The sequence below is a fragment of the Rana temporaria genome, chromosome 4 (assembly GCF_905171775.1).
Source record: "Rana temporaria chromosome 4, aRanTem1.1, whole genome shotgun sequence".
Classification (NCBI taxonomy): domain Eukaryota; kingdom Metazoa; phylum Chordata; class Amphibia; order Anura; family Ranidae; genus Rana; species Rana temporaria.
In genome coordinates this window covers 36852684-36868355 of record NC_053492.1, presented here as the reverse complement: position 1 = coordinate 36868355, position 15672 = coordinate 36852684, and the positions used below count along the sequence as shown (strand labels likewise).

The 15672-nt window shown below is 46.9% G+C and overlaps 3 non-coding genes across 3 annotated transcripts; all 3 read left to right on the top strand.

The window, feature by feature from the left end:
• Positions 1-116: 116 nt before the first annotated feature.
• On the top strand, positions 117-188 carry TRNAQ-UUG. Its single transcript has one exon. It is a non-coding gene; the product is annotated as a tRNA-Gln (tRNA).
• Positions 189-1915: 1727 nt separating this feature from the next.
• Positions 1916-1987, top strand: TRNAQ-CUG. Its single transcript has one exon. It is a non-coding gene; the product is annotated as a tRNA-Gln (tRNA).
• Positions 1988-9377: 7390 nt separating this feature from the next.
• On the top strand, positions 9378-9467 carry TRNAY-GUA. The gene is given in 2 exon segments: positions 9378-9414; positions 9432-9467. It is a non-coding gene; the product is annotated as a tRNA-Tyr (tRNA).
• Positions 9468-15672: the final 6205 nt, after the last annotated feature.

The following is a 15672-nucleotide window of genomic DNA, read 5'->3' as shown; positions in this document are numbered from 1 at the left end:
ATGTTCTAAGAAACAAATCATTATTTTACCATATGTGAGAAAAAAAATTGCTCCGGGGGGACATGTACCAATGCAAAAAAAACTTTGTAATGTAATGCAATGCAACGCAATGTAAGGGTTCCATGGTGTAATGGTTAGCACTCTGGACTTTGAATCCAGCGATCCGAGTTCAAATCTCGGTGGAACCTGTTGTCTTACTTTTTATGCTAAAGCTCTGCACATACTACTAAAGAGAGCAGTTTTGTGTTGTAAAAACCAAAAGAACAAGAAAAGGCATGCATAAACTCTCTGATTGCTATGGCTGAGTTGTTGATGTGTAAGTAAACCCTAAAGCTGTTTTTCAGTATGTTTGGGATCATGACTCACAGCATACAGCTTTCTAAAGCAAATACTTGTTTTTGGTGGTAATGTTGCAAAGTCAATTACTTAAAGATCCTGCCAGTAACAACACTTCATGTTGCAGTCTGACAACAATAAAATACTGTCTCAGAAATAACAGAGTTGTCAGGCTGCTGTTTATGATCCTTCATTTGGTTGTTGGACTGGCATCTAACACTAATTTCCATGCCCCCGGTGCTTTGTAGTGATATTTTAAAGTGTCTGACTGTTATACTGGCTGGAGAGGGTGGCAGAGGATGAGAGACATATAAAGTCCATGCAGCTGTTTTGCAAAAAAAAATGAACTAACCTTTTAAGTCTTAAAGTGTATCTACTATGGGGCAGATCCTCAAAGAAATTACGCCGGCGTATCACTTGATACACCGCGTAATTAAAAATTTTGCGCGTCATATCTTTGTTTTGGTATCCCAAAACAAGCTACGACGGCATCTGTGTTAGATCCGACAGGCGTACGTCTTTGTACGCCGTCGGATCTTAGATGCAATTTTTCGGCGTCCGCTAGGTGGCGTTCCCATCGTAATCCGCGTCGAGTATGCAAATTAGCTATTTCCGACGATCCACGAACGTACGAGCGGCCGTCGCATTTTTTTACGTCGTTTCCGTTTCGGCTTTTTCCGGCGTATAGTTAAAGCTGCCATACTTAACTCAATGTTAAGTATGGCCGTCGTTCCCGCGGATAATTTTGAAAATTTTACGTCGTTTGCGTAACTCGTCCGTGAATGGGGCTGGACGCCATTTACGTTCACGTCAAAACCAATGACGTCCTTGCGACGTCATTTAGCGCAATGCACGGCGGGAAATTTTAGGGACGGCGCATGCGCAGTTTGTTCGGCGCGGGGACGCGCTTCATTTAAATGAAACACGCCCCCTACCAGCCCAATTTGAATTCCGCGCCCTTACGCCGCGAGAGATACACTACGCTTACAGCGCAAATTCGTTGAGGATTCAAACCAAAGCCAAGTAAGTCACAGCGGCGTAGCGTATCTCACATCTGCGCCAGGCGCAGTGTATGTATGTGTATGTATGTGGATCTGCCCCTATATATACAAAATAAAAAGTTCCATATATGATGCAGTCTTTTAATAGAACTGGCACATACCTCCCAACTTTTTGAGATGGGAATGAGGGACACCTATCAGAAAAAGTATGCAGGCATAGGACACACCCCTCACCACGCCCCCTTAAAGGAGAATTGTACAGAAAACAAGATTGGTAAAACCCACAAGTGCTTTTTTTTACCACTACTTTTTCTTTATATTGGCTTTTGGAATTTACAAATGCGCTAATTTAGGAATCAGATGAAAGGTTTAAGTATGTAACAGAAGTGACCATCACTGGAGTTGGTATACTCTGCAGTTAATCCTGTATATTCACCAAATAGCTGCCACCTTTTGTTTTGTTTTTTAGGAATCTCAAACTGTTCTATAAAATCTACTAGAACAATGTTGACTTACTTACACTCTCTCCACAACCTCATAGAAGTCTATATAGTCCACCAGAAAAGAAAAAACTAAGCGGTTCCATGGTGTAATGGTTAGCACTCTGGACTCTGAATCCAGCGATCCGAGTTCAAATCTCGGTGGGACCTTCCTATTCATGTTTTTATTTTTTTTTTAACTAAAAACACTATTTTTAATAAATTTTTAATATTCAAAACAAACCCACCCCCCCCCCCCTTCCCCATCCATCCAGGTCTCCATGCTTTATTTTGCTGGAAAATCACTTTGAAAAACAACCCGTAGAATTTTTGGCCATGGCCATCTCAAGTAAGGGCAGATGGTTCAAGTAACATTTACTTCCTGGAATCCATCTGCCCTTAGTTCAGCCATGCAGGCTGGAAGGTGTGCTTATCTCAGAAAACCCATCCTCTCTTCCTGAAGACTGGAATCTTGGGATGTATGATACCATTTGCCTAGGCATTAAAACCAGGAAATAACAAAAGAAATGTAAAAAAATATTCTAAGCAAATTAGGCCCCTTTCAGACGTCCGCTCCGCCTGTCCGTTATTACAAGTCCGTTAACGGACTTGTAATACATCCCTATGGGATCGCGCCGTTAGCGGATGGAGCATCCGCTAGCGTCTGCGTCCGTCGGGATCCGGTTTTCGGACGGAAGAAAACCCTATTTTTCTTCCGTCTGGCGGAACGGAACTGATGCAGACGGACAGACGGTCCGTCTGCATCCGGTTCCCCATAGGGCAGAGCGGAGCTGAGACAGGGCGGTCCCTGCACTGTGTGCGGGGACCGCCCTATCCGCCGACAGCTGAGCAGGGATCCCCGCTGAGCCGACGGAGACACACGGAGCGGACCCAGAAACGGTCCGCTCCGTGTGAAAGAGCCCTTAATATGATTTACTTTCTTATCTATTTGCCAATGCTTGCAGCATGAAGATTAAAAATAGTCAATGTTGATTGAGAGAGTAAAGTTCCGCTTAAAGCGGAGTTCCAGCCTTTTACAGTTTATTAAAAGTCAGCAGCTGCCACACCATACACACACCTCTTCCTATCACTTTTGCTCTCTTCCTCACCCCTCCCCCACTCCCAATCCTCACTCCACCACACCCCATCCCCACTATTCCCCACTTCCCTTCCCCATCACTGGGTGTCCGACCTTACTAATTGTTCCTCATTATATTATACTGATTATACTTTTCACCTCAGTAGAATCAGTTCTGTTAATATCCCCCTCCATGCGCCAAAGAAGGCAATCACCAGGCCCTGTGCTTGATCATTGTGACCAATCTAGAAATTCTGCTTACCGTCCGGAAATTCTGAAGATTGTCCTCCCTTGTATGGCTTTGGTGTACATTCTGGCGGTCTGCTCTTTTTTTTCTATGGAGCTGGAATAAAAAAACGTCAACGATACGACTGGGGTCATCCAGAATCCTCTGTAAGCCCCTTTTGGAGTTGGGGTCCCAGGATGAGCGTCCGGCAGAAGGACAATAGAGCTTCCTCCAATTCCCAACCCAACTCCCAACCCAACCCAACTCAACTTCCAACCCAACCTAACCCAACTCAACTTCCAACCCAACTCAACTTCCAACCCAACTCAACCTCCAACCCAACTCAACCTCCAACCCAACTCAACCTCCAACCCAACCCAACTCAACTCCCAACCCAACTCAACTCCCAACCCAACTCAACTCCCAACCCAACTCAACTCCCAACCCAACTCAACTCCCAACCCAACTCAACTCAACTCCAACCAGCAGTGACCGCACAATGTGGAGAGGCCCAGAAGATATAATCATTTTTGGGATACATTTCAATGTTGTATAATTATCAGTTATATCGCTAAAGCTTCCACCGAACGTACCAGAATATTATCTTCCAGATCAGATTCATTTCTTTGCCTGTGCTTTTCCTTTTTTTTTGTATCATATGGCTATTAAAGAGTTCATAATTTCTGTCAAAAAAAAAAAAAAAAAAGTCAGCAGCTACAAAAAGTATAGCTGCTGACTTTTAATAAACAGACACTTACCTGCTCCACGGTCCAGCGACACACGGCCATCCGGAGCTCCGCTCCTCTCCCCCTCTCCGCCGATGCCTCCATTCACAGTGTGGGCACCCGGCCATGACAGCTTTCGGCTTCACGGCCCGGCACTCAATGCAAATGCGCAAATCACGCTGCGCTCTAGAGGGAGGGGCCACCTAAGGCGAGAGGAGGAGCTGCCTAGGCGGTCCCTGGGTGGAAGTAGGACAGCAAGTCCCACTCCTACCGAAGCCCCCACTACCCCCCCAAAAAATTACATGCCAAATGTGGCATGTAAGGGGGCAAAGAGAGCTTAAAGCGGAAGTTCCACTTTTGGGTGGAACTCCGCTTTAAAGACAGCAGTTCATTGATGTGAAAGACAAAAGAAGAAACAAAGAAAATAGATAAAAAACAAGACTTGTACCAACATTCTGGTTGCTATGGATAATATGTAAGTAAACCCTAAATCATTTTTTTGGTATGTTTGGGATCATGCCTTACTGCATACAGTTTTCTCAAACAAATCATTTTTTGTGAACCTGTTGTAAAGTCTGTTACTTGTGTAGCCAGGTGCCTTGCTGGCTGTGTTAATTCCACCGCTCCCCCCTGCTGCTGGAATCTGTGTAAGCAACAGGCTGTGTGGGCAGCGCCCTCCTCTCACCCTGAGCTTACCTGCTGTGCAGCTTCAGAGCACTTCTGTGAGTTATCACTAGGGTTGCCACCATTTCTTCAAGCCAAACACAAACACTTTAGCAGCGCATGCAAAAAAATGTGCTATACACTATAGGATTTTAAAGACCTGGACGAGAGCAATAATAGATCACGCTTAGCGAGCGGTGGCAAACAGTGGGTGTGGTCAATTTGCGTTAACAGGTGGCAACAGATTTGTGTGACTATCGGTTACTTGGGGAGCCACAGTCCGGTCTGAATAATGTGTCTGGGTTTTAGGCAGACTGAAACCCGGACACATGATTCAAAACCCGAGCTGTTCAGGTGAATCCAGACAGGTGGCAATCCTAGGTGTCATAATACAGGGGTCAGTGTCACTCCCATTTGTAATACAGGGTCGGGGTCAGTGTTACCCCCCATAACACAGGGGTTAGTGTCACCCCCCTTCATAATATAGGGGTTAGCGTTAGGCCCTCCATAATACAGGGGCCCCAATAGAGGACCCCCCCCCCCCCCATTAGATCAGAATCCCCTTTATATTAGTGCTTTCACTTAGAGACCCAACAAATAAAAAATAAACAAATGCAGCACAACCTCCCGCTATAATTATATTAATTCAGATGTGAAAAAATAATTGTGAATGATGGTGGAAACCCCCAAGGATAATCCAAGAAATTATACACTCCAATCTTATTTAAACATATATACTGTTCAATCTCCACACACATATAATTCTGTATGAATAGTGGTATAAATCCACTCCAAAATGTGTTGTGCCAATATCTAATTTATAAATTCCTTTTGAGTTAGATACGTTGGATATTAGCACAACACATTTTAGAATGGATTTACACCACTATTCATACAGTATTATATGCGTATGGAGATTGCACAGTATATACTGTATTTTTAAATAAGATTGGAGTATATTAATACTTGGATTATCCTTTGTTTTTCCACCATCATTCACAATTAGTTTTTCACACTTGAATTAATATAATTATAGGGGAGGTTGCACTGAATTTTTATATATATATATATATTTTTAGATCAGAGTCCCCTATATCTGATTATCTTTAGAGACCAGCCTTTTGCCTCTAAGGGGGTCCTGAAATAAGGAGAGTTCCCCATATCAAATAGAGGTCTTTAACTGGGGGGGGGGGGGGTTTAATACAATGGGGGGGGGGGGTCTCTAAGGGGGTGCTGACTGCTGATCGAATTGGTCACCAGCAGTCAGCACCCCCTCCCCACAGACTATCCCTTCCTTTACATCGGTCCTTCCCTTGATTCGATCAGGGAACCCACCCCTCAGTGTCCCCTGCCCAGAAAGTCCCCCATTAGACTGCCTTACCAAGAGCCGCTTTGAGCCAGGAAGTATGGGAGCCAGAGTTTGGGGGTGGAGCTCCTCTACTGTAGTGCTATTTTCCTTCCTTCCGTTGTGTGGGGGGCCTTGGGGAGAAGTGTGTCGGTAAGACACATCCGAACTAGTGCACTCACTCACAGGGCAGCTGTTGGCAATTATTGGGGCTCCATACAGCCTACCTCATAGGGCCCCCACCCCCTGAGGAGAGAAAGAGGTGGGGGTGTGAGGTGAGAGAGGCGGTGGTGAGGTGAGGGGGTGAGATAAAGGGGGGAGGAGGCAGGAGAGAGTGAGCGAGAGAAGGGGGTGCTGACAGAGAGAAGGGGGTGCTGATAGAGAGGAGGGGGTGCTGATAGAGAGGAGGGGGTGCTGACAGAGAGAAGGGGGTGCTGACAGAGAGAAGGGGGTGCTGACAGAGAGGAGGGGGTGCTGATAGAGAGGAGGGGGTGCTGACAGAGAGGAGGGGGTGCTGACAGAGAGAAGGGGGTGCTGATAGAGAGGAGGGGGTGCTGATAGAGAGGAGGGGGTGCTGACAGAGAGAAGGGGGTGCTGACAGAGAGAAGGGGGTGCTGACAGAGAGGAGGGGGTGCTGATAGAGGGGATCTGACAGAGCAGATGAGAGCGACCTCGTGCAGACACACAGCATGATGCAGGACTCCGGGAACAAGCAGGCGCGATTATCCACAGTCCAGCCCCGCTTCCGCATGTGACCAGCAGCCTCCGCCGGGCCAATCACAGACCCTCATGTCATGACCCATTCAGCCAATCACAGGACACCTGCTGAGCTCAGAGTGCACCAATGTTCCGGCACTGTGTGACAGTGATAGCAGGCACAGGATGCGCACGCCCCTCCAGATGTTGCGGCTGGGGCCAGAGATCCACTGCCACTGGCCACATGACAGTGGAATGTGTGCCCGGGTTTCCGGCGGGTGGAAACCCAGGCACATGTGTCAAAACTCAGACTGTCCGGGTCAAAACTGGACAGGTGGCAACCCTAGTTATCACCCACTTCTTCCCTCCCCCTCCAGGCAAAGAGCAGAGGGACCAATCAGAAAAGGCTGGAAGAGGATCATGGGATATATAGTCCCCTTGGGAGTGCTGCTCCCTGAAAGTAATTCGACCTAACCACCAGACCCTGTTGAATTAAGAGGGTAAAGAGCTGCATTTTCCTAGTCTGTACAGGACACATCTCTCTTATCATAAGGGAGCCTGAAGAGTTAAAGCGGATGTGCCACGGGAAAATAATATTAAAAGCCAGCAGCTACAAATACTGCAGCTGCTGACTTTTAATATTAGGACACTTACCTGTCCTGGAGTCCAGCGCCGATCGCAGCAGAGCACGAGCGATCGCTCGTCTCTCTGCTGCTCCCCCCGCCATCCACACTCAGGGAACCAGGAAGTGAAGCGCTGCGGCTTCACTGCCCGGTTCCCTCCGGCGCATGCGCGAGTCGCGCCGCGCCAGCCAATTGGCTCCCGCTGTGTGCTGGGAGCCGAGTGTTCCCAGCACACAACGGGCGACAGACGGGATGTGACGGAATGCCCGTCTTTTGCCCGTAGCGTCTGGCCGGAAGTGGGTGCAAATACCTGTCTTTAGACAGGTATCTGCACCCCCCTCCCCCCTGAAAGGTGTCAAATGTGACACCGGAGGGGGGGAGGGTTCCGATCAGCGGGACTCCACTTTAGGGTGGAGAACCGCTTTAACATCACTCTGCAGTGTTCGCCACCAATGCTGCATAACAGCGACATAAAGAGAGAACTGAGTTTGGGGGTGCCGAGAACCAGAGTCATCTGAGTGAAGAGCAGAGAGTGGACTACTTTCTCTGTATAATCAGATGGTGAGTTGAAATATCCTTGGGCAGGGCCGCCATCAGGGGGGTACAGGCAGTACACCTGTAAGGGGCCCGGAGGTCCCCAGGGGCCCAGATGGCAACCCCCCCTTTTTTATTTTTTTTATATTAAACAACAAACATGTTATACTTACCTCCTGGCTCCTCCTCTTCTCAAGTGCCCCACAGAGAACCAATGGCTCCTGCTGCTATCAATCTATCCAATGAGGACCTGATAACAACAAAAACCTGGGGAATGCCCAGGGAGAAACCAAGCCTACTTACCGACCAGCTTGCAGAAAACCAATTAACCTGTCTACAGTATGCGTTAAAAACAGGGGTTCAGTCCGCACGCATTTGCAAACGCATGCGTGAGCCACAGAGCCGCGCCAAGGCACCCTGTAATATCTGTGGTCCTAACACTAAACAATGAGCGTCCCCACAGTGGAGGCACATGCATTTTAATGGATAGACAGGGGCAGGTGAACTGAAGGGAAGCCACCCCTCCTTTAAAGGTACAAGAGCACACCAAGCACCCAGCATATAGCACAATGGCTGCAAAGGTGTTGGTGCACTAATGGACCAATATAAACACCACAGGTGAAGCATAAACATGTCCACTGCCCCCGTCTATAGCTGGCCATAACAGTAAGTAGCATTGTAAGGCTAAAGCAGATAACAACAAAAACCTGGGGAATGCCCAGGGAAAAAACCAAGCCTACTTACCGACCAGCTTGCAGAAAACCAATTAACCTGTCTACAGTATGTGTTAAAAACAGGGGTTCAGTCCGCACGCATTTGCAAACGCATGCGTGAGCCACAGAGCCGCGCCAAGGCACCCTGTAATATCTGTGGTCCTAACACTAAACAATGAGCGTCCCCACAGTGGAGGCACATGCATTTTAATGGATAGACAGGGGCAGGTGAACTGTGCTGCTGTGCTCGTCCCCGTCGCTGGATAGATTGGGTTCAGGTAAGTACAAGAGGGCCCTGGGGGGCTGCTGCACTACATGCATTAAGGTGAAAAACCTTGAGGGTTTACAATTCCTCTAATGTTTGATTCCCAGGCCAATGCAAAATATGATTTTTCCTTTATTGATAACGTTTTATGGTTTATTTTCAAATGATTAAATCTATGAAAGTTATCCTTATCTAACAATACACTTTAACCACTTCAGTCTGGGAAGGTTTACCCCCCTTTATGACCAGGCTATTTTTTGAAATACGGCCCTTCCAAACTTTAACTGACAATTGCGTAGTCGCGCGACACTGTACACAAATAAAATGAATGTCCTTTTTTCCCACAAGCAGGGCTTTCTTTGGGGATATTTGGTCACCTCTGCAGTTTTTATTTTTTGCACTATAAATGAAAAAATACTTTTTAAAAAAAAACAAACAGTATTTTTTACCTTATGCTATAAAACACATCCAAGAAAAAAAATCGCGTCCGCCATACCCGACGATTGGCTTCCGCTGTGTCCAAGCGGGAGGTCGCCAGCGGCCCTCTGCATGGAATCACATACCTGTTTGTGATTTCGCCAAGGAGGGCTGCCCCACCGCAGTACATCTGCGTGGGGCGGTCCATAAGCAGTTAATACATTTATTTATATTAATTTAGGTGTGTAAGCAGTATTACCTGGCAACCATTCACCTCCTTCGATAGCTCAGTTGGTAGAGCGGAGGACTGTAGAGGAAAATCACACAGGAATCCTTAGGTCGCTGGTTCAATTCCGGCTCGAAGGACATTATTTTTATCAACATAACTAGAAACCAGTACAATTTAAACATGTTTACTTGTTACATTTTGTTCTATTGCTTTTTTAATCGTAAGTAAACACGTGAAAGAAAAAGCTCACAAAAACACGGGCACTATAATGGGATTTTTCATACCTGTAAACTTGTTTGCTTAACCGGTTAACGCCCGCCGCATGTACATATACGTCCACAGAATGGCACGTACAGGCATATGGGCGTACATGTACGTCCCCGCCTTTCCGCGGGTCGGGGGTCCGATCGGGACCCCCCCCGGTACATGCGGTGGTCGGTAACCCGCGGGGAGCGATCGGGGACGAGGGCGCGGCTATTCGTTTCTAGCCGCCCCCTCGCGATCGCTCCCCGGAGCTGAAGAACGGAGAGAGCCGTATGTAAACACGGCTTCCCTGTGCTTCACTGTGGCGGCTGCATCGATCAAGTGATCCCTTTTATAGGGAGACTCGATCGATGACGTCAGTCCTACAGCCACACCCCCCTACAGTTGTAAACACACACTAGGTGAAACATAACTCCTACAGCGCCCCCTGTGGTTAACTCCCAAACTGCAACTGTCATTTTCACAATAAACAATGCCATTTAAATGCATTTTTTGCCAAAAATATGGTCCCAAAAATGTGTCAAAATTGTCCGAAGTGTCCGCCATAATGTCGCAGTCACGAAAAAAATCACTGATCGCCGCCATTAGTAGTAAAAAAAAATAAAACTATCCCCTATTTTGTAAACGGTATAAATTTTGCGCAAACCAATCGATAAACGCTTATTGCGATTTTTTTTACCAAAAATAAGTAGAAGAATACGTATCGGCCTAAACTGAGGAATTTTTTTATATATATATTTTTTGGGGGATATTTATTATAGCAAAAAGTAAAAAATATTGAATTTTTTTCAAAATTGTCGCTTTATTTTTGTTTATAGCGCAAAAAATAAAAACCGCAGAGGTGATCAAATACCACCAAAAGAAAGCTCTATTTGTGGGGAAAAAAGGACCCCAATTTTGTTTGGGAGCCACGTCGCACGACCACGCAATTGTCTGTTAAAGCGACGCAGTGCCAAATCGCAAAACCTGGCCTGGGCATTTAGCTGCCTAAAGGTCCGGGGCTTAAGTGGTTAAAGTGTTACTCAAGTCATATTTTTTTAATTAAAATAACAAACATGTTATACTTACCTGCTCTCTGCAGTGGTATTGCACAAAGTGGCCCCGATCCTCCTCTTCTGGGGTCCCCAGTGGAAATCTTGGCTCCTGCTCTTTTTTCATGTCCACCATAGCCAGGTGCTTGCTATGGGGAGAAACACGGTCTGCGCGCTCCCGACCTGTGTGTCTATGGAGCCGCGCTCCATAGACTTTCACAGCGAGACTTAGGCCCGCCCCCCACTTCCTCTTCACTGCATTTGATTGACAGCAGAAAGAGCCAATGGCTCCTGCCGCTGCTCGAATGCTGCGTGAAGAGGAAGTAAGGGGAGAATAGATGCAGCCGTGAACAGCACTGATCTCTTCTCCCCTCTCTTACTCTTCATACAGGGGAAGGGGGCACAGAAAAATTCTTCAAAATGTTTTTTACCTTAATGCAAACAATTGTAGCACTACCCCCGAAGGAGCTGCTGGTTTGTTTTGGGTGACATGTTACCTCTATTCCTCCTCCGTCTAGGGTACACGATGAGAGCTGAGAAGAACTGCAATGTCCACACTTTAGATGTCTTTTCCTGTGCTTTATTACCCAACGGGGTAAAATAGTAGAAGTAATAGTAGTTGAAGAGGTAGAAGGGATAATAGGTAACAGGTTCAGGTGTATAACTTTGTTCGGAAACACTCCTGCTTCCAGCAATAAACTTTCGTCGCCACTCTAGCCAGAGCGGGTATTGTGCACCTGGATAGGCCTCTCTCACCAACCTAGCAGCCAGAGTGTCACACTGAACTTTAGCAAAGTCTCTGCCACAGACCTTCCCAAAGATGGAGACGTATTCCGTCCAGAATCCTTCTCAACACAGGATTAAGCACCCGGATCTCTCTTGAATACAGTTTGGTAATTCAAAACTGACAGGCGACCATCATTCAGCCCTTCAGTAATTGTGCGTCCTTCGATGAAGTTCAAGGCCTCTCCTGAGATACCAGCCTCATGTTCGGTACTCCCCCAGACAGGTTCTTCATCGGGTGGCTTCCTCCCTCAGGATGGACAGCACAGGACCACTCTACAAGCGTAGACCCAGTCTGACTACCAGGCCTACATAGTAGATCACAACCCCGGACCAACATGGTCCCGGAGTCAGGAACACTTGAACACGCACCCCCAGCCATGAGGGCCACACACGGGGGTGGTGGGACGACAGCCAGGGACGGCCTCACAACGACCTCGACCCAGAACTAATGATGTCTGTCCCTTAAGTACTCTCCCCCAGCATGCCCAGCGAGACGACCAACCCCCACTGATTGGCTGCTGAGGAAAAACACCCAATGCACCTTGACTTGACTGCTGCCACCCTTGGCCTGGGTGGTACAGGCACCCCAGGCAACAATAGTGGTCACTCACAGCACAGCCATGGCTGGAACAGAGGCCCGAATTTGGCAAAAATAACAAGGTCAGAGGCAACTAAATCTCTGACCACCCTCTAAATTTAAGGCAGCACCAGCTATAAAAGTAGCAGGGCGCTACAAAATGCATTAAGGTCAAAAATGTTTTTATGTCTTAACCACATAAGACCCGGACCATTATGCAGGTTAAGGACCTTAAACCCTTTTTGCGATTCGGCACTGCGTCGCTTTAACTGACAATTGCGCGGTCGTGCAACGTGGCTTCCAAACAAAATTGGCGTCCTTTTTTTCCCACAAATAGAGCTTTCTTTTGGTGGTATTTGATCATCTCTGCGGTTTTTATTTTTTGCGCTATAAACAAAAATAGAGCGACAATTTTGAAAACAAAATGCAATATTTTTTACTTTTTGTTATAATAAATATCCCCCAAAAATATATAAAAAAATCTTTTTTATTTCCTCAGTTTAGGGCCGATACGTATTCTTCTACCTATTTTTGCTAAAAAAAAAAAAAAAAATCGCAATTTAAGCGTACAAAAAAGGGGATAGTTTTATTGCATTTTTATTTTTAATGACGGCGATCAGCGATTTTTTTCGTGACTGCGACATTATGGTGGACACATCGGACAATTTTGACACATTTTTGGGACCATTGTCATTTTCATAGCAAAAAGTGCTATAAAAATGCACCGTTTACTGTGAAAATGACAATTGCAGTTTAGGAGTTAACCACTAGGGGGCACTGTAGGGTTTAAGTGTGACCTCATATGTGTTTCTAACTGTAGGGGGGCAGGGCTGGATGTGTGACATCAGTGATTGTCTTTCCCTATATCAGGGAACAGACGATCACTGCCACTGCCACAATGAAGAACGGGGAAGGTGTGTTTACACACACCTCTCCCCGTTCTTCAGCTCCGGTGACCTGCGATCGGGTCCGCGATCGGGTCCGCGGGTCCCGCGGGCGCAGTCACGGAGCTTCGGACCGGGTGGGCTTAAGGAGACACGTACATGTACGTGATAGTGCCCAGCCATGCCATTCTGCTGACGTATATCAGCGCAAAGGGGTCCTTAAGTGGTTAATGTAGAATTCCAACATAAATCTGTCTAGTGTCAACCCCCCCTAATAACTATGCTGGCTAAACTATGTATATAAATTGCCTATTTTCAGCCTGCCTTGGTCAGGTCACATGATCACCTGTGTCAACCAAAAGTGGCTGCAAGTGAGAAGAGAGAGCACCCAACAACAGCCAGTAAAAACCTGGAGTGATTCCACCCAAAGGCTGTTCAGGACTGTTTGTTTTTGTTGTTGGTGCTTCCTCCTCCCCCCTGCAGCTGCCACTGGCTGACACAAGGCTTAATCATGTGACTGGACCAAAGTAAATACATATGTAGCACTACCCCTGAAGGAGCTGGTTTGTTTTGGGCGGCATGTTACCTCATGTTTCTCTGATGTCTAGGGGTGTTTGGTGAAAGTTGTAGTAATGGAATGTCCATGACAGGTGTCATTTTCTGTGCTCTTTATTACCCAGCCGGGTAAAAACAATAAACTTGGTGAAGAGTAGAGGTTCAGAAGAAATGAAGAGCAGATCCAGATGTCAGAAATAGGATAACAGTCCTGCTCCCACATGTAATGTCTCTTTCACCACTCCAGCCTGAGTGGGCATAGTGCACCTGGAAAGGCCTCTCTCACTAGCCTGGCAGCCAGAATGTCACTCGAACCTCAGGAAAAAGTCTCTGCCACAGACCCTCCTGGTAATTGAACAGCGGAGATAATCCTCCTTAGCAGACTTGGCACCTGGATCTCCTTCAGGTAGATTTGAATTAGGGTACCGACTGACAGGCGGCTAACATCCAGACTTTCAGTGTCCGGTTCCCCTGGTTCCCAATGGATAGTCAAGCCCCTATTGGAACACCAGCCTCTCATGGTACTCCTTAGGCAGACTCTCCACCTTACGACCTCCTCCAACTGGACGGACGACCCAGGACCTTCTTAGGTGGGACTCAGTCGATTACTGAGACCCCAAGCGGCAGATCAATTGCTCCGGGCCAACGTGGTCCCAAAGCCAGGATCCTTGCGTTGCACGCGCAACCCGGACCGGAAGGCCATTCGCCAGAGAAGCATGAAGTGGCTACCCTAAAGGTGGGCGCCACACAAGGAGAGACCCAGGAAGATGGCGTCTGCCTCATAAATACTCTCTCCCAGCATGCACAGCGAGGCCAAACCCTCCTGATAGGCTGCTGGGCAAGAGCACCCAATCCTTGACTCCACTGCTGCCATCTGCCGACCTGGGGTGTGATCAGTACCCCAGAAACAACAGAATGGACCCACAGCACAGCCAAAGCTGAGACAGAGACCCAAATGTAAACAAATCAACATGGTCAGAGTGGACTAACTCTCTGACCCCCTCTAAATTTAACATAGCACCGGTACTGGAAAGTAACCAGGCGCTACACATATATTTTACACAGGTTTCCATGTGGGTTTTAGGAAGGGGGGAAAGCATTTTAAACCACTTGCTGACAGGTCAAATCATGTGTCAAATCGGAGCCTATTGCCGGCAATATAAGCGCCCCAATTGGTGCAGCGCTGCACCGATTTCCAAAAATAGTTCCTGCATTACTTTTGGAAACTTTGGGGGTGATTTCAATAGACATCTGTGCATGAACCCGCACAGATGTCTTTCAAGTCCCCACGAAGTCGCACTGAAATGCGGCTTCAGATGAAATTTCAAAGCTGTGTTCAGTGTGAACAAGGGCTAATGGCTATACATCGGTAAGCTTAATGAATTCAAAGCATTAAGGCAAAAACACCGCCAGTACATGCATCACCCCCTGTACCCAAAAGCTTACCTGCTGTCCTTGCCACTTCCACTGGGTCCTCCACTCTCTAATCCATTCCTGACCTTCCTGCTTGCAGATAGGAGGTAAGTATAACCCAGATAGCAAGGAAAACTTGGCACAAATTTGTGGCAGTGTTGAATTGTAAGTCTTGTTAATTTGCTGCACATTTTCACTGACAAGTTGTACACTTGCAGAACACTTGAAGCACAAGTTCTAGTTGACAGTCACTTTTCTAAATTCAGCCACAGTGACCCCTGTGGTGGGATGACTATTGCACAACATGACTGAACCTGAACTTGCAGCACACTTGCAGAATGTTTACAAAGAAAGTTGATCTCAAGTCATGCAATGTGGACTTCCAGCAATTGTACATGAAATTTGGGAAGTCTGGCAAGTCTAGCCCTACTGTAGCTTAGCAAGTCATTTTCAAACTTTCAGCCCAATAGCTTTCTATGTGGGAAGGGATTGATTGGCTCCAGCAGCTGTCTGTCAGAATGAGGGAGGAGGAAGCAGGGGCATGGCTTACAAGGTGCTGTGTGTTTCAGTAGATGTACACAGCCTCGGCCTGGAGAGCACATACGTGTCACCTTTAGGAGTGGATAGCTAAAAGAAACACCTGCTGACAGGAGAGGCTTTGAGACAGGCTAAGTAAAACAAAAATACAAACTGGCTAGTCATACAATGTATCTGTTGTTTTTGATCTTAAAATGGAGTAATAAAAAAGGTTCATTATACAATCCATAATTATTTTTCCTGCTGCCAACATACATGTGGTAGTAGCCCCGTCTGCTTTCACCCATAGGTCCAG